Below are 22,532 nucleotides of genomic sequence, written 5' to 3' on the forward strand. Positions count from 1 at the left end.
AAAATGGGATTTCTGCTTTTGAAGCTAGAATGAGACCAAAGTTCTAATTTCTGGTCTAAATCACCCAGAGTAAGAGGTTGAATGTGGCTCTCTCCCTCTCAGCTAAATGTCTCTCTGTTACTGAGTACTGTGTGTCCCTTTCTTTTTTATTAATCTGTTCTTTCTCTCTCCTCCTCAAAATGATACAAACTTGTCCTGACAAGGGATTCAAAAAGAATCTCCCAAACATCTGGAGTGAAGACATATGTTGTGTGAAATGTATTCTGTCCCTGATGAAGGAAATGTCATTACTAAGTCTCATAGAAACCCTGTCTAATTTTAGTCGGTGTATTTTGGCCTTGTTTCTTCACCCACTTTAGCTGGGCATGTTCACTGCCTTTTAATATGCAAGGACAGAGAATGGTTTTCTCTGTTTTACTTTCAGAGTATGACACCTGTAGATAGTCCCTTATGACAGAATAAGGCTACCTGATAAGTTCACACCAGTCTCTTCTGTTATCAATGCACTAAAAAAACATTCTAGCACCTCTCCCCAAGTACATGTAACGCAGGGATAGACAAAGGAATTAAATATGTTAAAGTTATATCTCATCCCTCCTTTCCAACTTGGATTCTTGATATCTCAGCAAACATTTCTCACAGATTTGCCCATCCCCTTGAAAAATTAGGAAGAATATTTTCAGAGTCGCGTTATAAAACCATGTCTGTGAGATTCTAAGCACAGCAGGGTGACAATTTGCTTTGCAATGACACCTGGCTTGATCAGCAGTTTTCCACTTCAGGCCATTATTCTGTGAAGCACCTTTCACACTAACATTCAAAAATCATAACTGAACTGAAAGGCAAAAACACTGGGTGGAGAAAGAACTACCAATGCAGATCTTTATATATATGCAGTTCCACTGCAGTCAATGTGCCTGTTTCAAGAGGTATTCTCAGCACTACATTTGTCTTACTGAGATAAATAATGTAAGAATGTAATTGGTAATCATCTATAATGTTTTAAAAATTGATTTAACATCCATTTAGATAGACATAGCACAAAACCAACAATATGGAGTGTTTTAAGCAAGATGACATGGAAAGAGCTTTTTTTTTTAAGGAATAACAATGATGTTCTGTATTTTTAAAATAATATTGCAACTGAATTTTAAAATAACTACCGCTATTTTACTTTTCTTTAGGTGTCACTTTATGCAATATATACTGTTACGTTGTTTTGTAAATCTGCCAACTGCAAATTCTCTTGCCATTTCTGCTTCCATTAGTGAATTGTCTACAGTCTTTTTCAGCCATAGATTTACAAATAAAAATAATAATGACTACAACAACAATACAACAACAATATATTTTGGCAATTATCTGCAAAAACCTCATTTAGAACAAAGTGCTAATTTTAAAACCCTTAGAGTCAATAAGAAATAATTAAACTGTCATCTTTCCCTGTTTATATTTTGAATGAATATGGTTAGATATTATTTTATTGTACTTTACACAAATTATCTAAATTATCTAAAGAAGAGTTTTCAAAGAAAAATGATGGTATTTATTTTCATAATTTTTAAGACAAATAGATTTGGCACCAGAGCTGGCCAACGATATGTCTTGTTGATTTACTGTTTCATCTCTGAACTCATTTATTCTTTTCACTTTCTATTAAAAACAAACACCTGAATAAAATGTTATGCTGTAGTATTAATGGCAACAGTCTTTATTCTTAAAGATCTATTGTGTGACTAGGATCAAGGTATCACTGCAACCTTTACTGTATTTGTGAAAGTCCTATTTAAGACTCCTTTTTATCCATCTCTTTAGTTCTGGTTTTATAATATGTCCACAGTTCTTTCTCACATCTTTGTGATCCCTTTTTCTGCTCTGCTTTCTATGTCTGACCTGGTCTCCCTACAGTATTCCTATTTCTAATAAATTCCACTAAACTTGTATGTGCATCAGAGGCTAAAATCACAGTTTATTTCAGCTGTGAGTGAGAAAAGCAAATATTTTCTGATACCTTTGTGCATTCCTTGTTATTGGAACTAGCCTGATGTTATCTGCCTCTGTCTCCTTATCTAGTCATGTTTGAACATTTTTTTGGATTAGGAGAAAACGAGCCCAGCAGTAAAACCTTATCTCAATTGGCTATGTCTACACTGCTAAATAAAATAGGACTAGCGAGCAAGCTCAAGCCCTGAACCTCCAACCATTCACACTACTTAATTATTAACACACTGTCTGGCACAGTTTTTACCTGTACCATCCAGCACTCTCCTTGAAAATGCTCAGGTCTGCATGAGCCAAGAGCCACTCCCATACCCAAGGCTTTTACAATGCTACTGTTCCTTACTAATTTACTATTTCACCAACTATTTCCAGCACTATTCCTGCAGGTTTTGTAGCTCAAATACACCCACGTGCCTTGTCTATGACACCCCAGATCATGTAACAGATGCTTTCCGTTTCATGCTCTGAAAACTAGACGCTGGTGGGCTGCAACTTCCTTTCAGTAGTACAAACATTTTAACCAGAAAAAAATACAAGTAAAAAGAGATTATTATATCTGGAGATAGAAGGTTACCATCCCAGGCACAGACCCAAGATCAAGAATATTGTGCGGATGTGGCCAATCTACATCAGTTGGCTTTAGAGGTAGAGAGTGCTTTCTGGCTCTGAGCTGTTTTCAAGTTTTTCAAGTACAGGTGTCATCAGCTGTTGCCAGGGAGTGTAAGTTAATGTTATTGGTGATCTTGAAACTCACTGAACTTCAGAGCAAGGTTTAGCCATTCATGGCTCACACATTCTGAGTATGCAGCAGTCTAGAGGCGGGTTAATAGGATATGCTGAGGGAAGCTATCTCTGAGCTAAACTATCGTCCTTTTGAGCCTTGGCATCTAAAGTGACTCCTCTAACTATTTTGGATTCAGGTGCTAATTTCTTTTCTGAGGTTATATACTTAAGTAAGCAGGGCTCACCATTTTTTAAATGCACCTGATGCTATCTACTTCTTTTCATGTAGCCTATTTTGTAAGTATATTCCAGAGAAGAATTTATTTCCCTTCAAATCCAAGAAACTTACATCCACAGCTTCCATATCTCAAATAGTGTCCTACACCCAACCATAGGACCATAGCTTGGCTTGGGTCTGACAGTGGTACTCAAAGAATCCATAAAGAAAAGTTAGTTTTGCATCTAGTCCATACTAGGTGGACAATTTATGTTGTTGATATTATTTTTCGTTTAATCTAAAATTAATCTAATTTGCATAAATCATCTAAGGAGCAAAGATCAACACTCATGTATGTTGCCTTCCATCATAACGCTACAACCTATAGACAATGTGCAAAACACACACACCACAATAATCACGCCTCTTTCCTTGACCATGCCTTCTGAAGGAAGTCATTGTGGTTTGATACATGTTGAACTTTATGCTGCCAGTTCACGATAATGTCCAAAGTACAGTTATTAGATTGGATCCTTTGGGAAACAATCTTTAGATCTCTAAATCACAATGGAATTTAAACACAGAGAAGGCAACCTGCTGCTCAAGACAAAGTAATTCTACAGGCATATATGTATGAACAAAGCTTTAGACCCAACAAGAGGTGCTAATTGAATACAGACACCTCCAGAGTTAAAAGTCAGCGAAGAGTGTGCCTTCTGAGATTTAGCTACTTTAATCTATTTTAGATGCCTAAAGCAGGGAATCCAAAGTTCATCCAAAGAGCAACATAGAAAATCATTTCTAAAAGTCATAGCAAAAATTCACTGCTCTATTAAAATGATATAAAGGCTACTATCTATATTAGAATAGGTGCAAGGAATGGGAAACCTATCACTGGATAGTACTTGCTTGGTTAGTATAGGAAGCAGAAGAGGAAGAAAGGGCTGGAAGAGAATCTGTCTGGCCTCTGCAAATGCAGCAAATGGTTGACAACTTGGGAGGGAAAAACTGTTTGGTTTGGAGGATAACTTTTCATAGTATGCTTAAAAAGTAGTCTTGTGTGTGAATCACCCTGAGTCTATTATTATTTCAGTGTCTGACTCCCGTTGTGAACAGTCTTAGTCAAGAACCAGTATGAAAACCATACATTAATGAAGATATTTGTATTAGTACACTTATTAATACACAGATTGATCTAAATACATAGCGCAGTGAAGGAAAACATTTGACTCTCAAAGGTACATCCTGAGTTCCCTAAATGAAAAAGTTTTATCCTTTCTTGAGTCAATAAATAGTTAATAGGCCATTAACTACAGGGAGAAATTTATAGTCTGAAACAAACAACCAAAAAGAATGTGTATCTCCAGAAAAAGGCGAGTCAGAGTTTAATCTATCAAAAGCAGTGAGCTGTGTCAAAATAAGGTACAGATAAATAAGGGAATAAGGAGAGAGTGAACCGGTTGTGAACTGAGTCCTTGGAGGTGGTTGATATTTGACCCCATATGAGTATAAAGAGATCATGATACTTATCTGAAAGACTAGCCATGAAAGAGGAGAAGTTCTCAAATATGTCAGTCTTAAGTGAGGAATTGCAGGAAGAAAAAACCAATGAATCCTGTGGAAAAAAATAGATGTCTAAATCTTAAAAACTAATAGAACATGATAGCCTGCGATAGTGGGACACTGAACTTGACTGCTGAAGATGTCCTTTCAAATCCTGTTTCTAAGATCTAAAAAACAAACTCTGGTGGTCCTATGTATGCACACTTCCTCTCATCCTAACAAAATTTTAGGTTGCCACTAAGACACTTTTTATTACTTCCCTAGAAACTTTGAAGCTGCATAATCAAGGGTTCCTTAAGTTTAAACAAACATAATTGACATCATTCATGTACTTCTTTCTGTTCTTTCTTTCAAAAACAAGTTTATACAACATACTTTATGGGTTAGAATGACCTCTTGGTACCTATTACTCAGTTTAACTTAAGCCAGGCTCTAATTCCACCTAAAAATTTCTAAACCTTCAGGTTTTTCAAAACCAATGTCTCCTAATTTTCTGTGTGCATGTGTAGGTGGGACAAAGGGAAGAGAGATTTTTATATTAAGTAGATACTAATGCTGCTTTATGATGAAAATACAACCTATTGTAATTCTGACTGATGTCCCTTAGCTCACACCAAGAAATTATGAGAGACATTTTAAATTAATGCTTTCTCCCAGGGCTATAGATATTCTGAGGTTGCAGTGAAGAGAGATGAGGCTTCTGTCACTTTTGCTAGGATTGTTCTTCCCTTTATAAAACCATTTACAGCGTGGCAGTTAAGATTAGATGAGTAGGATTTAATTCCTCTGAGGCAAAGTGAAAACTAAACCCAGGCACACAGGTGGCCATTCTAACACTCTAAAAGAGAGATAGACATGACTTCCTCCAGCAGCTTTATCTGGATCTGGCCTGCCTTCTCTTTGCTTTTTCTTACCTATCTTCCAAGAAAATTGCTTATGGAAGGCCACACAGTACCTTGATCTCTCTCTCTCTCTCTTTTTTTTTCAATTGGTCTGGATCCTAAAGTAAAAAAGAAAAAAGAAAAAAACAGAAAAAAACAAAAAATCACTTGCTTCTCAAAATAAAAATTATTTCTATTTAATTCAGTAGCTATGTCAAAAAATCAATTCTTTACACAGCCTTAAAACATAATCAGTTTCACTGAATCAAATGTGGTGAAGTACACAAGTAAATTGAAAACTATATTCCTCTATTATTGCTGAGATTTGTCACAAGTAATTTTAGAATCACTTATTGACCTTTCATTATTAAGATTTATAAAAGAACTCATTTGCTAGTCTGAGCACTTCTGACTTCATTCACAATAAAAACATTACTATAATACCACCAACATGAAACCCTCAGAAAAACACCAATAAATTACCCAAAATATTACCCAAATATAGAAAGAGTATTTCCCCATTAGAACTTATCTTTTTTTTTTCTTTTTTTTTTTTAACTTTTTAGGCTTCTTCTCTTCAACTCTTTCCTCAACTCTTCTATTCTGGATATGCCAAAGAACTGAACAAACACAGTTCTGAGGATGCAAAATTCATCATATAGTCATATATACAAAGTAAAACGTGAGTCTTGGTCTATAAACAACTAATTAATCTCATTATGCTTTTTCAGTATAGGCATCTATTTTTTCCCATCTTTCTTTCTTTTAAAAATTCTCACAGAGAAATAAATGAGAAAATCATGCCTTGTTTTATTTGATAATTCTAAATGATCAGTTTTGCTACCAGAAGACTGGTAACTAGGCTTTTTAAATAAATATTACTTTTACTTAGGAAATACAATTTCGTTCACACTGAAAAACTCTAAATCAAATTTCCTTTTTCCATCCAAGAACTTTAAGGGCTGATCATTTGAAATCAATAAGATGGACACAGATTTCACTGGTGTGTAAAAAGTAGCTAAAGCTAGCATACCCTGCAAAGCAATTTTTGAGCTAAGTCTGGTTGGCTAAGTATTTGATGAAGGCTGTAAGGAACAGAGAACATCATTTTAATATGTGAGAAAAAAAAAAGTTTTCTATCAAAGGCAAAAATAGCTGAGCATCAAATATTTCTACCTGTGCCAAATATGAACACACTTGGCAAAGAGACATTGTATGTAGGAAAAAAATATCTTCTCCATGAATATCAAAGATCAGCTGCCAGCTACGTGCAGGTCTGTGGTAGGTGCATTGCCAGCCTAGGTTCATTAGCCATATCTTCAAACTTGCCAATGCATAAAACACTCCTGCTGCTGCAGAGCTTTATGACAGTTCAAGCCACCTGCAGGTAGATTTGTTATATGAGTGCAGAAAATTTTTTTTGTTTGTTTTTTCCTCCTGTTGGGTATTACATCCACAGTAGAGGATCTACTCAAAGCATGCTTTTCAATTAGTCATCAATACAGAGTAGATGAAAGTAAGAATCAGCAGTTATAGCACAGTAAGTGACTAACTAAAGAAGTTTTAAGTCTTTATGTTTAAGGACATATGTTGATGGACAGGTGGCATCAGGATGAAATTTCTCTCACAGCATCAAAAGTAAAAACAGGAAAGACAATACAATCAATGTCTTCTCAGTCCTTGTCATTGTTCACTACCGGAGAGCAGAGCAGAAAAGACTAGTCTGAAAATTCTTGTTCTCATCTGTTACTTAATGGCTTTCTGTTTTCATTTTCTTCAGCTTAATTAATAATGTGCTTCTCCAGTACAGAGCTATCAGCTCAAATTGGGTGCTTGTGGTAAGTCATTGTACTACAGGACAGAATAGAGTGGATGTAATGAACTACTGAGCCGTCAAAAATCAGCTAAAGGCAGTATGATAAATATGTTATGAGTCCACTGATGAACTTTCACTGAGAAAGGATGGCAATATGCAAGCAGGGAAGATGTTAGGATGGAAGTCATTTCAGTTAAATTTAGATATTTAACTAGCAGATGTTTACATGTGTACTATCACCTGGGTTGTCTTTATAGTCAATGGAGACAATTGTTCAGTTCCAGGACACAGTTCATCTGACCCATTTTAGACCTTTTTGATAAGAATAACTGTGCCCTTCAGGTGCCTATTTCTTTCTGCAGAGAAGAAGGGCAGCCTAGATGACTAGCTCAGATGTAGCTGTTACACTATAAAAGCTGCATTTGGTCATATGAATCTCACATAAAGTAATCGAAATGCAAAATGTGCCTGGCACTGTTAACCCTCCAACTGAAGTCTTTAATGCATGGTATTTGGGACCTAGCTGACCTTTCCTGTGAGCTTCCTGCATACACAGAGTGCTACAAGCCATTTGGAAGGGACTGTTGTAGCTCACTCTCGGTCATTACAACTAATCCGTGTTTAAAAGATAAAAAATAGGAACAGTGGCTTACAAACATAGATGACAGGCCATCTTATCCATTCTTTTGCCCTCAGGCAAGATGAAATATTTTCTATCAGATATATCAAAACACATTTTTACATGAAAGTCGTTCAATGGTTTAATAAATTGTTTCTGAGAAAACAAAAGAAAAAACATATTAGAAAACCTAATTTTGTGATGTTCAGCTACCTCAGATTTGTGAATAGGTAGACCCCTGGAGAATAAAAATCCTGACAAGGCTGTACTCAAAAGCTTTGGTCATTCTAACTGCAGTAATTGGAAAATATGCCTACAATCCTTTTTATGGTCATGCTGATTTTATGTAAAACCTATATCTATTGTTTCAGTGATTTGTATGGGACAGAAGTATCTGTAGATCTATTTGGCTAATGTGCAGGCTAATGGGAACTACAGGGTAATAGTCTGCCCTTAAATCACTGAGTTCTTTCAGAGAACCAGTTCTCTGTGCATCTTATTACTCCATTAATGAGTTAAAGCAGTTCTGAAGCATACAGGCTCTTCCAGGCTTGTTGGAATTTGTCTGCGTCTCCCTAGTTTTCATCAATGTCAATGTATTGTCCACAGCATCAAGCTATTCTATTTTAAGAAGTACTTTGAGAATGGATGCCCTTATCAGGAAAGATTTTTGGATTTAATAGGAAATATTAATAGGAATATCATGCCTGATACTATAGATCTTTGGCATATTTCCATAAGGGAAAATAAAAAAGATTTAGAGGACTGATCCTGACATGATCTGCACCCATGGCTAATCCAAACCAATTAAGTATGTCCTGAAAAGAAAACTATAGAGTTTAAAGCTATAGATAGCTATAGGTTCTATGAAGACATCTTTGTGTACTACATTTCTTCCTCCTTTTGAGCTATTTATATGTCTGTTTTCCAGTTGCCAGGCCTCTGCGGTAGAGTCTGCAACTGTGTTGTAAAGCATTACCATGATTTACAAATAAGATAGGAAAAGTAACCTTTTCAGGGAGTGTGGATGTGCACAGCTTATAGATTATATCTTAAAATGTACTTTCAGAAAGAAATAGGGCTTTCATAAATTGTTTTTGTTTGTTCAAAGGACAATTAACTTACACAAAATACAGTGTACCATTATGAAGAGTGGGCTAATCTGGATACCACAACCAATATACCTGGACTCACAGATTTCAATTCCCAGCTTGGGATAGCTTGAATTATCTTTGCATAAACTGAAATGTGGCTATAAAGACATGGTCTTTCTTTAAGAAGTCAGTATATGACATATTGGATGACAAAGACTGTTTAATATGTAGCTAGTGTGTGGTTTTTTTTTTTTTAATGTTTCAAAATCTAGTATTTCTTTAAATACTTTTGTTATCAGAATTTCTATATTAAAAGTTGCTCTAGAAATTCCAAGGACTTTGTTTCAACTAACTGCTGTAATTCTTGTCATGGTATTTAAGGTTCTTATATAGCTTGTTTGTTCTATATTAGAGCAGCTAATGTCTGAGATTTAAGTCCTCCTCTTCTGGGCTCATCTTCATCTGTTCAACAACACTGGCTGGCTGCCACTCCTCTGCACCTGTCCAGGCTCTGTCTCTGTAGCTGCCCTGGGTCAGTAGCCACCCTACGTAATCTTAGTCCTACCATAACTTAGATGGTGCTCTTTGTTATTGCATTTCAGTTTTGTTTGATGGTTGCATCCTAACCTGTTCTCTGGTATATTAACTGTTCAGATCAACCCTAATGAAACAGACTGGAGGTGCTATAGAAAGTAAATGTCTTTAAAGTAAGGGAGTAACGCCTTCCCTTCCTCTGATTCATACAATCACTACCAAAGTAAATAAACAATATGTTTACAGGAAAGTATTTTATTCACATGGGACATATCAGTAAGATCCTCAAACAGAATCCAGAGAAACCATCTGCATCAACAAATGCAGTTTCCCACTATTACAGGCTACCAACTCAAATAATTCTGTTATTATCATAAATGTATCAAAAAAGCCCAACAAATTCAAGAACTGACATGATTACTCTGATAAACATTTTCAGGATACTCTCATGTGCAAGATTACCTAGAGATTGCATTTACTTGGCCAAATATGCGTATCTAGTTTAGAGTATACAAGTGTGTGATGTGCACAAAACACAGCAAATGACAAGAGATTTGATAACTTCATGACAGGCCAGTTTAATTTTGGGAAATATTCAAGATAGATCTTTTTATTATTTTTGTATGAAATTTCATGATTACAGTGGAAAATTCTTCCAGTTTCTGGGAGCTGCATCCTTTAGGGAACTGCAAGACACAGAAAATGATAGTACACTTTACAAATGTCATGTTTTTCACTGTGTTCAGATGGCGCCTACAGAACAACATAGCTCATTTTGAAATATATGCATATATATAGCTAGTCAACTGATGAGTCACTGCCAAGGCTCCACCTATTCCACTGACTCTGTTGTCCATAATGGGAATTTCCATGCACAGCTTACATTTGAGCATATCTATATGCAGATGTCTAAGGTGTCTAAACTCCACTGGAATCCCATCCTACACCACAGTGAACTGCTGCAGAATTTAAGTTATTTGATGGCACATGGATATTACAATATAAAACGTCATACTTGTGTATCCAAAAAACATTACTGGCAGTGAAACAAAGAGTGATAGTAAAATGGAAACATGAAAGAATTGTTTATTATTAATTTTGTGACAGTGGTACAGTCCCTCAGATTATATGTAATGGCTCAGTACAGAGTCTCACTACCTATAGGAAAAGGAAATTTCTGCTTCCTGTATAGGATGATCTACTGTAGCTCTATAACGGAACAACCAGCAGTACCTGGAGGCAGTAAAAAGAACAGAAAACTCAGAAAACAGTTTACTAAAACTAAGTAGAGGCCAAGGACTGAAATCTTTTCTAGGATGTTATAAAGAGTGGAATATCCAAAGCAGAAACATGTGATCCCAGGAGATCAGAGGAATCTTCAGCAAAGACTAGTTTTTAGAGAATGAGAGAGTCACCAAAAAGAAATAAGAGCTGCAAACACATAGCTCTTCCATGCTGTGTAGGTCTTGGGAAAAATGAGGTTTGGATCAGCAGTCTGAGGCCTTCTCCAAAGGAGAGTGAAATTCTACCCTTAATACCTTCCTGTAGAACCACAGAAATAAATATTTTGTGCTTTCTTCAGAATTCTCTCAGTGCTGTTTTGCTTGTCAGGAGAATGTACGTAGCCTCACTTCCCCTGCAACACACACACTGATTTTTTTTATTATTTATTTATCTATATTACTACATCCGAAATCTCTTTTATAATTCCTTAAAATTACAAGACTATATTTTTGACCTAATCAGTCACAAGAGCAAATACATGATATACGGAGAATTTCTACAATTGTAAAGCATGATAAAGCACTAATAAACAAAATTTACTTCTATCTGTTAGGTTTGCCCACTTTGGGAAAAAAAATAACTATCCCAAAGGACAGTTGTAAAGAAAACTGTGGCTTTAACAAGACACAGAGGCAAGAAGTAAAAGTTCTTCCTGAATGATTTTGATTATACAGTCTAGTGTTTTCAACACAATGAATAACAAATGAAAGTACTGGAGAACAATCGTACATGCCAGATATTCAAGATATTCAGTAGGTCAAGTTACGTTCAACTCAGGAGTTGGCTTTTCATGTTAACCTGAGTGAAGAGTGTGATCCCGTCAAAGCCGAGCACACTTATTTAAGTTTAAGGCTTCTGCAAAGCGGTCTTTTTAAACTTTGGGTCGTGTTCAGACCGTTGCAGCTGCCAGTGTTGTAACACCTGCCTGGCAGGATGATTCAGAATTGTATCTTGAGCATCCCAGCTCTCATCCAGCCAGTGAGTTAAATGCCTCCACGAGGAAATTCAGAAAGCCTAAGTAGGAAGCCTTTTTCTTTCCACTGGCTGTACAGGAAGTGTCTTTGGGAATGCTAAATCATGACGTTTGTTTGAACAGTTGTCTAACTCATCTAGGTATAAAACAGACACCTTCATCCCTTTGAGATTCAGAACAATGAATTCACTTTTGAGCACAATTAGATGACAAAAGATGCCTTCTTTTATGCACAGATTAGGCAACTTGACCAGAAAGTGATTTTTAGACCTCCCTCTGCTTATGCCTCCTAAGGGAGGGCCTAAATCTCAGACAGTTATGTAGCCCGAGACTGAGCTGAACTATTTATTCTCCATTTTTCCAGATTTCTGTTGAATCTGGATCACAATGTAGAACAAGAATGAAACATTCAAAGGATTCATGAGAGAGAAAAAAGTAGACAAGACATGTTTCTATCCAAATGGTAAGAATGATTGCCTGGGAGTGGTGCCTTCTTCTGACTCCATATATTCCCTATGTACTTTTTGTACTGTTTAGGACAACAACTTGTCAACTTCTCGTTAACTGATAATTACTGATATACTGCAATCTAACACAGTAAATATTCAGACACACACTAAAATTTTATCTAATAATGTGTCTATATTTTGGCTATTTCTCTGTCATCTTCTTTTACTTTTTTTTTTTCCTTAAAAACAAATAAAAATGCTTGAGTCAGAAAGAAATTTCTCCTGCTATCTAAAATGCTCTTTAACCTAATGAAGTTAGGTGTATCTTATAACAGCAGGGTAGAAACTTACAGTTCTATAATATCTGAACTGAGAGATTGTTATAAAAAAATGGATCTAGACTGGGCAGAGTCTATCACTGGAATTATACTCGTACAACTGGAAGACCAATCAGGCATCAAAATAAGACGATATGATCATTTTAGACTTCTAATCTATGTCAGCTTTGAAAATCTGGATTTTTAGTACTTAAGCAGTCATAGAATGAAATATGAAAGGAAAAATAGCCCAAGCAATCACTATTTGGAGCTAGAATGTCCAGGGACGCTTAACTAATTATTGTTCAGTAGCATACTAAAGTACATATTATAACAATAAAAATAAAAACATGTACGTCAGTTACTTTCTTATACATTTCATACTCTTAAGAATTACACCGAGGTCTGTTCAAAGGACATACATTACTTACATAACCAGGAACATGGACACATCTAAATGTTGTCAATGGGTTTTATGAATATAGTATGTAACTTTGTTCGCTAAATTTTCTTTAATAGTGGCAGCTAATATTCTAAAAATATTTGGTGGGTGTGTCTTGGGATTATATTCTTTCAGTGTAAATGTGCAGAGTGATTTTTAACTCCCGTGGTACAGACAGAGATTTTTTTAAAGCACCTTTTAAAGCAAATTGAGCAGAAGTCTTTCGTGTTGTTGTTCAGCTCCATGGAATACCGCTATCAAGAATTCACATTTCACTGATTTCAGCTACTTCATGGGGTCCATTTGACTGGGTTAACATAATAAAGAAAGATGTCAGTGCAGTAATTCTAGCACTTCTAGGTGCCATTTACAGACTTCTTTTCTGTGCCTACCCTCACAAAAAAAAATCTCCTGACACTCTCTCTCTACTACCAATAGTCCTACAACATCTCAAAACCTGGCAAGAAGAGTTATCAAACATTATCAGTTTCCTAAGAAGCTTATGCAAGATTCCATACTCTCTATAGGTAGGAATCTGGGAAATATAAGACTGACTTGAATTGAAAGATATTTTGTAGGACTGTTGTAATATACAGTGACTAAAATCACCACATTCTTCCCCTATTCATAGACATGCACCTTTCTCATTTCTGTGGCTAATTCTAAGGGAAATGGAATGGTTTAGTTATTTTAAGACAACTAGCAATTATACACACACAAAAAAACCCCCCAAAACAACAAAACAAAAAACATGCTCCAGAGACAACCATGACTAATACGACAAGAATATTATTTAATGGCTGCATTGACAGTATACATACAGTAGCATCTAGAATAAGAAGGGGGTGTAAGCTGTTTTTTATTCAGGCAACTGTAATTTAACAGAGGGTCAAGCCATCCCTGAGATTTTGGTTGTCTGTCTTCCAACAGTATGATTCTTCTTCACTTTACTGTGATAGTGATTTCTATAACTGAGTACATCAAACTGCGTTGCCCACAACTTGAATACTACTTCAGAGCTGACAGGCATGAAGAGTAAAACTGTTGTTGTATTTTCAGTAGTATTAGACGCACAACCAATCTGGGAGTTGAGTTGATCAGTGACCCACCTGAGTTGTTACTTACCTTCTAGAAGAGAGGTTTATAATCTTTCCCAGGTTTCCAGATTGTTTTTCTATTATCTATTTATCTTCTACATGTCTACTGACTACCTGCTTCAGCTGATAACTGCCAGCTGCCTCAAATTCTCTGTGATGCCTGATAGAGATCTTTCACAGTTGAGTCTATTGCTGTAGTTACAATGTGCTGTGCTCTGTGTCCCCAGGAGCTGTAAAAGAAAAGAATTTTACTGGGTCTGGAATAGGCATGGTTGTCACCTATAGAGAAAGCTGACCTCAAAAGAAAAACATCCTTAAGCTATTTTTTATCATTAGAATTCTACAGTCTAGTAATATTTATACAAATTTTATCACAAAAGATGAAGTATATGTATCTGTTGTGCTAGCAGAACTAGGATTAGTTTATGTTAGAAACAATTATCTGTGTGCATGAATGAAGGTGGAATGAGACACAAGCTGACAATGATTTGTTGATACAAAGCTTACAGAAAGTGGCTTAGGTGATTTACCAATATAATATTAATGACAGTATCCTCAATATTTGCTAGAGATGAGGAACACCCACACCATACCACCTTGCATATGTACATGAGAGAAGTCTGAGTTACATATTAAAGGAAAAGAAATCATTCAAAAAAAAAAAAATCAGAATCTAATCTTATGCACAATGTAGGCCAGAATGACATACAATCATAAATGCAGCCTGTTTAGATCCAGACGCTGAGATTAGAAGAAATGACATGCAACTTAGTAGAGGAAAACAGGAACATTAGCTTAGAGAAGGACCTGTAAAATTTTGTGTTCAAATGAAGCTTCATGACAAGCAGTAAGTGAGGGAAATGGACTAATCCAGTAGGAGACTTACCCAAGCATTTAATGCATAGACTCACAGAAAATACCATTGGACATTCAACATTTACAGCATTTTCTTTTTCTCTAGTGAAAAATGATACTTAAGAACTTTTTCCATTAGTATCATTCAAATGACTTCAAGCTGTTATCAACCCAAATAGAAGGACACATGCAACCTCCCAAGGGTCTAATCACACTGGCGAATGAACACAGAATGAATAACCAGATGTATGACTTGTTTTCACACATATGCTAGATAGGTATCAAATTTCTTCTTTACAATCTGATCACTGAAAAATCCAGAGTGACACCCCCCCCAAACATGTGACATACATACATATGTACTTGCATAGACAGCTCTGAACTTTTGCTAGCCTCTTGAAATTCATACATAAATTATTCACCACTATTGCTAATACATTTTTAATTCCAACTCTTAGCAGGTGGTTATGAATATTTTCGAGTAATGGGGTCCCTACATTGAAAGTTCTCAGAGAGACTAGAAGGATGCAGAACCATGACTTTTTTTTTTTTTTTTTAAATCTGCATCTGGGAACTGAATCACTTCAGAGCCTTCATTCTGCAGTACTTGCAGAGGAGTGTATTCACTTTAAAACCCTGATGCCACAGCAAAAGTAGAAAGAGGTCTACATAAAGAATAAAATCATCCATCAACTTTTAGTCTGAGGGTTCATGATATCTTCTGTAAGTTGAAGCAAGACACAGACACTAAACTGCACCTAAACTTGTGCACACTGTAGGCCAGAATCACATACCATTATAATTGCAGCTAGCTTATGTTCAGTCTCTGTCTCTGACTAGAAAACACAAAATGTGATAAAGCACACAGCAACATTAAATCCATTAAGATTCATGGATATTTCCTAGAGAGATTGTTCTGAAAGAAGATGTAGAAAGAAGCTGTATGTAACATATATGTATGCAGAGCATATGTATATGTCTATATAATGTTTAACATATATTAATATAATCTACTATTTCTATATAGATACATTAATGCATGTGGTAATAATATAAATGCAGATACAAACACACAGAATAGATCAATATTGTATTACCGTATATAGTATATATATCACACACATTACTATACAAAACTTATCATTTATAATGTATCTATAAAAAAGATGATGTATACTTATATTTATACAATATGAATTTATTCTATTTAGGGCACATCAGGAAATAAAACTATATAATGAAAAATAATTAGCATATATCTTCCTGTATTATTTCAACTCTCTTTGAAAAATCACTTTCTTGACATTCTACAAAACAGTATGCAGACTCTAATAATTCTCTGTGAAAGACAATGTACCCATGTTTTTCATTTTACAGGAACTGTCTGAGGTTCTATATTGCCTAAGATACCTAAGAGCATACAAAGTGAATCGTTTTCTATGGAAGACAGCTTAATATAGCTGTAATGACAAGTATACAACTTTGTTTTCAGCATAAGCAGCTTCTCTAAGAAAGATCTTGCATCAGATTCTATCAGAATGTGCACAACTGTAACTCTATGAATAGGACCTGCCTGGAGGTGACAATGAGTTTGACCATGCGCTTCTTTGCCTAAGTCTTCGCTTCTACTCCCAACAGTCCCTGCTTAATATTTCTTCTTCACACTGCTACCTAAATTCATGAAATTGGGATTGCCATGAGCTGCCCTGGCAGCTGCCATGCATGTTTGCTCCTAAAAATGTCCCTAGATTCAGGTAAGTAACTCAAGTATGATTAAGCTTACATGATGTCACAATAATTATTCCAAATTGTTCAGCCTGTTTCAGAAATAAAGGCTAGTTTGCAGCGTCTGCCAGTGAACTATTTACTGCTGCTTATGTTAGCCCAGGGTCAGGATCTGTTTAGAGTCTCTAGTGAACCAGCTGCTCCACAACACGTGACAAAGTATTCGCTCCTTTTGAATCTGAAGAACTTGCAGTGGAAGCAGACGATACACAATGGCACATTATAACAACAAACAGTGAAATGGAGGTTAGAGAAAGAAGGAACAATACAATGTTACATTACTGAGATGTCTGTGTCTGTATCTTCTGCTTTAACAACCTTAGTCTAAAAGACAAAGTAATTCCTAACGTTTCTCCCTTAAGAACAAGTGGTTTCATAAGCAATGGAACCAAAGAAGCCTGATTTCTATGAAGATGACAGTCCTCTGTGAATAGGTTCTTTGATGTCTAATAGGTATTGCCACTCACGCTGCAGCTTTCTTTGGGGCGTCGTGCTGTTTTGCCAGATTACTTTTCAGACTTCTCTGTCCATGCTGGCTGGTGCTAGCCAAGGAATTCAAACGCTGTTAATGGAAAATAAACAGGCAGGCATATCAAGTCCTTCCCCCTTTCACGAACAGCTCAGCAAACTAGAGTATTCCCAGCTATAACATGTGATCTATCGCCTCACATCTACACAAAGCAGTTTTAGTTCCTGAAGTGTCCGTAAAGGTCCTATTCATAAAGCCCTTACTAAACAAAGTGCATACAATAAAATTATGACAAAAACATTCACACGATAACCACATCTATTTTTGTGCATATTTTGCAATATAATTTCAATAACTGTAATTAGCCCAGTTTCCTCTCACTACATTAAATGTTGCTCATAAATGTGCAACCTTTAACCATGACTATAGGCATTACGATAAAAGCTTTAATTATATAATTATACGGTTATGTTCTTTTTCCCCCACACAATTGCAGCCTTAAGGGCAGATTATTTTGGAGAATCCAGTGGCCGTTCTCGCAGACTTGTTTAGGGCACATAGACGACAGTTCTTGGATCAAATTATGGGACTTTTGGGGGAGGGGGGAGGGGGAGCAGCAAAGGAGGCAGAGGAGGGGGGCGGCCAGCTTTTGCCAGGTGCTAATGAAGAACGCATTTGTGACTTCCCACATTTCATTTCCCGCTTCAGAAGACGACGTTCCCGCGTTTTGCGGGAAAAGATTCCTGTGTTTTCTTTTTTTCTTTCTTTCGTGTTTTTTTCCCCCTAACGTGGGCAGACCTACGCACCTTTACGTGACCTTTTCGCGAAAACAAGTGGGCGAAAGCGGTCTGGCGGTGGGAAACGCTTGGCACACGCGGTCTCGCAGCGGGCTGGGGCCAGCACGACACGCGCTTGCCCGAGGCGCCCGCAGCGGGGCGAGACCCGCCGCCCTGCCCGCCCCTCCCGGCGCGACCACGCGGGGCCTCGGCCCAGCCCCCGGGGCGGCCCCGCGCCCGGCGGCCCCGCGGGGAGGCCCGCGGCCGCCCCCGCTCGGGAGGGCGGGGAGCCCGGCGCCGCCCGGCGCCGCCCGCCCCCGGCGCCGGCTCCGTCCTCCGCGGGCTGGGCGCCGCGCCGCGCCCCACTCGGCCCGGCGGAGCCGGGTTGGGCAGCCCGGGAGGCGTCTCCGCCGCAGCCCCCGCCCCGCCGCGCCGGTGCCGAAGCGCCTCCGCCGCTCCTCGGCAGCACCCCCGGGACAGCGGCGCCCCGTCGGCCCCGCAGCAGCACCGGGCCTCCCGCCCGGCCCGGGCTCTCCCTGCCGCCGAGGACACCTCCTGGGAGATAAATAAATTAGTAAGCCCACTCACCCCCCGTGGCAGTGAGAGGAGCCGGCGGCGGCGGCCGCGGGATTAGACCCAGCCCGAGCTAGAGACCAGGTAAAGTAACCTACCCGCCAGGAGGGAGGAGGAGAAGCGAGGCCGCCGTGTTGCCCCTGCCGGGGAGGGCTCCGGGGGCGGAGGAGGGGTTGCCGCAGCCGGGGCGTGCCAGGAGCCCCGGGGGCTGCGTGCTAGGGGCCGGCGGCGCCGGCTCGTGTGCGCCGCAATGTCACACAAACACACAGGCGCTGCCCGCACGCGGGCGGATGGACGGACGGACGGATGGATGCAGGGTGTGTGGGGTGCAGCCGCCTCTCCTCCCGGCCCGGTACAAAAACAGCACGCAGCCACTGCGGGGCGAGGAGCCCCGGCCCGGCCGCCGCTGCATCCCGCCCCCCGCCGCCGCCGGCTGCGCGCAGCCCCGCGGGGGCGGCTGCCGCGGGGGAGCCACGGCAGCAGCGCAAAACCCGCGCTCGATGCCCCGGGAACGGGCCTGAAGGACGCGGTGGTGTCACGTGCTGTGACCTTGGGGAAGGGGGGTCTGGATGGGACCCTCTGCCTCCGCGCCGGCTGTAGCCCGTGTTACTGTGGGCCAGGCTGCTCTGACTCCAACAACGCTGACATTATTATCCCCAGACACTGCTGGCTTCAGCTGGTCATTGTTTGCTGACCCCTGGTGTACCTGGTACCATGGAAGAGAAGATACTTCTTCTCTATCGCTGTTTTTACTTGATCTCTGCTAGCACACAGTGGACTCAAGGTCCTTGAAGGAACTGGGCCCTGTCTAAGGAGCCTCCACGGCGAGGGGCAAACACAGGCTTGTCCTCAGGTAGAAAAGGGGTTCTGCACATCCAAGATGTCTCTATGCCCTGGGTCTCTGGTTGCTGAAGTGGCCTCTACAAGATACTGGAGCAGGGAAACAATCTTAGAAGAGGCCAAGAAGTTGTCCTTGTTACCACCTGGGAGACCGGACTCTCTCCAGTGCTCCTGGGAGGACACGTTATTTCGCAGCCCTGCAGTCACACAGAACCAACACAGGTTCTCCACAACTTTTCACATCAAAGATGGACAGGAAAACAAAACAAAACAAGAGTAGCATTTAGAGATAGCAGGTTTTTCAGATGCCAACCTGAGCTTTCAGCGAAAAAGAAATCTTACTGCAGTTATTATTGAAAGCAGATTTGAGGAAAAAAGAAACTGAAGGAGGCTGGTGCTTCATGGAGGCTTCCACTCCTGTTTCATTGGTCTCTATAATAATCACTTGTGTTTCCATAGCGACATCCATCTGTGGCTCTCCAGTTACTTATCAAATAGTAATGCAATAGGTGCTTGCAGCTTCCACTGCAGGAATGGGGCCATAAACTTAACAGCGTACCTGTCAAGCCAACACAATTTTGCCTTGACTATATCTAGGTGAATCATGATACAAAAGTTACTCTTTAAGACAGAGGGATGAGGAGTCGTAGTTAAAGGAAGCAGAAGACTGACAAGCAGTTCAACAAATATGGTAAACACTTTTATGTGAAAGTATTTGGAATTTTGGGAATAATACATAAGTGATTCCCTTCTCATTTTTAAAGACAGGTTTCTCACCTCTCCTCCCTTTTTTGTCTGATGAGTATTATACTTGAGAATGAGTGCTGACTAACTACTTTTTTCCACACAGTGTATAAATTGAGAAAAGAAATTATATTCCAGATGTTTCTGTTATTTGTGTAATTTATTACTGGTATGTAACTTCACATATCTGTAAAGACACTGCTAGCTTAATTTAGAACATAGTGCTTACAAAACAAGAGGCTTCAGAGCAAAATAGATGATCACTTGGCATAAGGCAAACAGTGGTGCCTGGAGGATATGGGTTTTTTTTACTCTAATAGTGAGTGGTTTTGGTTCACGAAGTCAGTCTTTTTTTGTTCATATCATAGGGATGTAAGATAGATAGTAAGTCTTCACTGTGATCTTCATGGAAGATCTTTGTGAAATGCTGAAAAATAAATTCACACATTTTATGTAGGAAGACTCTCTGCCTTATCTAATAATACAACTGATCTAAGCACAGGTATTTTACACATAAAATGGTGAAGGAGGGAACAGTAGATGTAAACTTTTAGGGGGACTTAGAAATATTTCAGAAGGAAATATCAAAGCAACAGCATGATTAAACATTGTGTCTCTGAAGCTGCAGTGAAGAGAGGTTGAGTTCTGTTTCAGCAATTTTCAGTGTAAACTAATACATCATTAATAATAATAATAAAAAAGTCTCCAGCTTTTTAACTTAATTCCATCGGTCACTTCTCTAGGGCTTATACTTGATTTAAACTTACTCAGCTCTTGCTATTGTTACATCTTCATTCTAGAATCAGGGTTTTGTGGAGGCAGGACATCCTGTGGGCAGCCTTAGAGGAGATACGGTTCTTTAAGGACAGGAAAATAAGGGAGAAAAAAGAACTTATCTTTGAATCACGAGTTCTTCTTCTTCTTCTTTTTTCTTCTTTTTTAATGTTCTTTCATTACCCTACCTCCTTGGATTTTGTTCACTATTTCATTCTTTTTCACTATTTAAAAAAGATATCTTTCTGGTACCCAGGGATTTTCTTTTCCTTTGTTTTTGAAAAAAAATCCTCTTCAGTATACTTTGTTTCTTAAGTAAACTCTCCTGTCCTTTTTGTACAATGAGCACATGGTTTTTGCTTCCAGTATCTCAAGTTATGTTTGGGCGCCCTTCCAGTTCAATAAAAGAGACAGCTCACCTGATTTTTCTCCTTTTGCAAAATCACAGAATGTTTGTGAAGAGCTGAGTTTTTCTTGAGTAGATTCCTGCTTCAGGAAAAATGTTCTCTGAGTATAATTTTGAATTAATTGTATCCCTTACACCATTTACGAGAGTTAAAGCTGTCCATATTCTTATGCTATTTTTAAATAATAGTGAATCAAAAAAAAAAAAAAAAAGAACAGTCTTTGTCTATGCTAGTAATCAGTGCTATAAAATGAATTTTGCATGATTCAAGGTCAATATGATTACAAAAACATGATTATCTAAAATAAAGATTAGGTTATAATCTTTAATCAATAGAGACTGTTACTATTTTCTGTTTCTTTCCATTTAATATATATGGCCTAATGTGTGGCATGGTACCAAAGAGAAGGATACATAGGCGAATGGGACCTCACTGGCGCGCTGTTATATACGTCAGCTGAAAGTTAGAAGCAGGCTGTGTTCTTCATATACATCTTTGAGCAAAGTCCTGTGATTACAAGCCTGCATTCTGTATGTATGTATTTGTGAGCTGTTGTGCCAACTTCCATAATTGTGTCATGAACCTTGGAACATTCGAAGAAAAGTTTGCAGTATTCAAGCAAAAATAATTGGCATTAATGTAGGAGTAATGGGATAATATTCCATGACTTGAGGAATACAGGAGGTCAGACTAACTCACCAGGGAACCCTACTTGGCTTTACAATCTATCAAATATTTCCCACGTTTCTTATATCTCTAGTTTCTTCAGTCAAACAGTCGAAAGAATCTTAAGCTTTTATTAGAGTAAATCTTTAGCCAACTAGGTCAACAGTGGTTGACAAACTAGAAAGTGTCTGAGTTTGTTTGCTTTTTTTCCTTGTAATCTCAAGATCGTTAATTCATAATATTTGGGGGGAGAGTGTGACTCATCATCATTATCTGCTTCTTTTGTTGATTAATTTTTTTTGGTTTTAGTTTCCACAATGGCTTTAAGTACTTCCTTATTTGTTATTTTTAGGGTCAAGCACTGAGTTACCTGCTAATATATTTTTTTTATTTTCAGGACAGGGTGTTTTCCTGTCTCATGACACTTTTAGAAGCATGTAATCAGAGGTGTGCGTTTAAGAGCATTTTCTGGGAAAAAAGGAATGAGCATTTCCCAAAAGATATTAACATAATGAGGGCAATCAAAAAAGACAGTTCCCAAAAATGAAGGAGGAAAACTTGATGGAAAAGAACAATGCCTTAGCTTAACACTTTTGTTATGTACTCTTTTCTTTGACTGGACTAAGTTAAGAT

The 22,532-nt window shown here is 38.4% G+C and overlaps 1 protein-coding gene and 1 long non-coding RNA gene across 3 annotated transcripts in view; one reads left to right on the forward strand and one right to left on the reverse strand.

Annotated features, from left to right (window-relative positions):
* LOC112983058 (uncharacterized) overlaps positions 1 to 18,879 on the reverse strand; it is a 60,809-nt gene extending 41,930 nt beyond the window's left edge. Inside the window, exons 1-3 of the long non-coding RNA XR_003259146.2 lie at positions 18,567 to 18,879; positions 17,118 to 17,212; positions 14,039 to 14,240 (exon numbers count right to left, since the gene is read on the reverse strand). This is a non-coding gene — a long non-coding RNA (uncharacterized LOC112983058). The remainder of the gene's footprint in view (positions 1 to 14,038; positions 14,241 to 17,117; positions 17,213 to 18,566) is intronic.
* Positions 18,210 to 22,532, forward strand: part of SLC16A7 (solute carrier family 16 member 7) — an 87,245-nt gene continuing 82,922 nt past the window's right edge. The window contains exon 1 of one of the 2 annotated variants that reach the window (XM_026099900.2): positions 18,210 to 18,552. The gene's annotated coding sequence lies outside the window, so the exon portion shown is untranslated. The remainder of the gene's footprint in view (positions 18,553 to 22,532) is intronic. The other variant, XM_026099897.2, reaches the window with a different exon arrangement.

Source organism: Dromaius novaehollandiae, chromosome 1 (genome assembly GCF_036370855.1).
Source record: "Dromaius novaehollandiae isolate bDroNov1 chromosome 1, bDroNov1.hap1, whole genome shotgun sequence".
Classification (NCBI taxonomy): Eukaryota; Metazoa; Chordata; class Aves; order Casuariiformes; family Dromaiidae; genus Dromaius; species Dromaius novaehollandiae.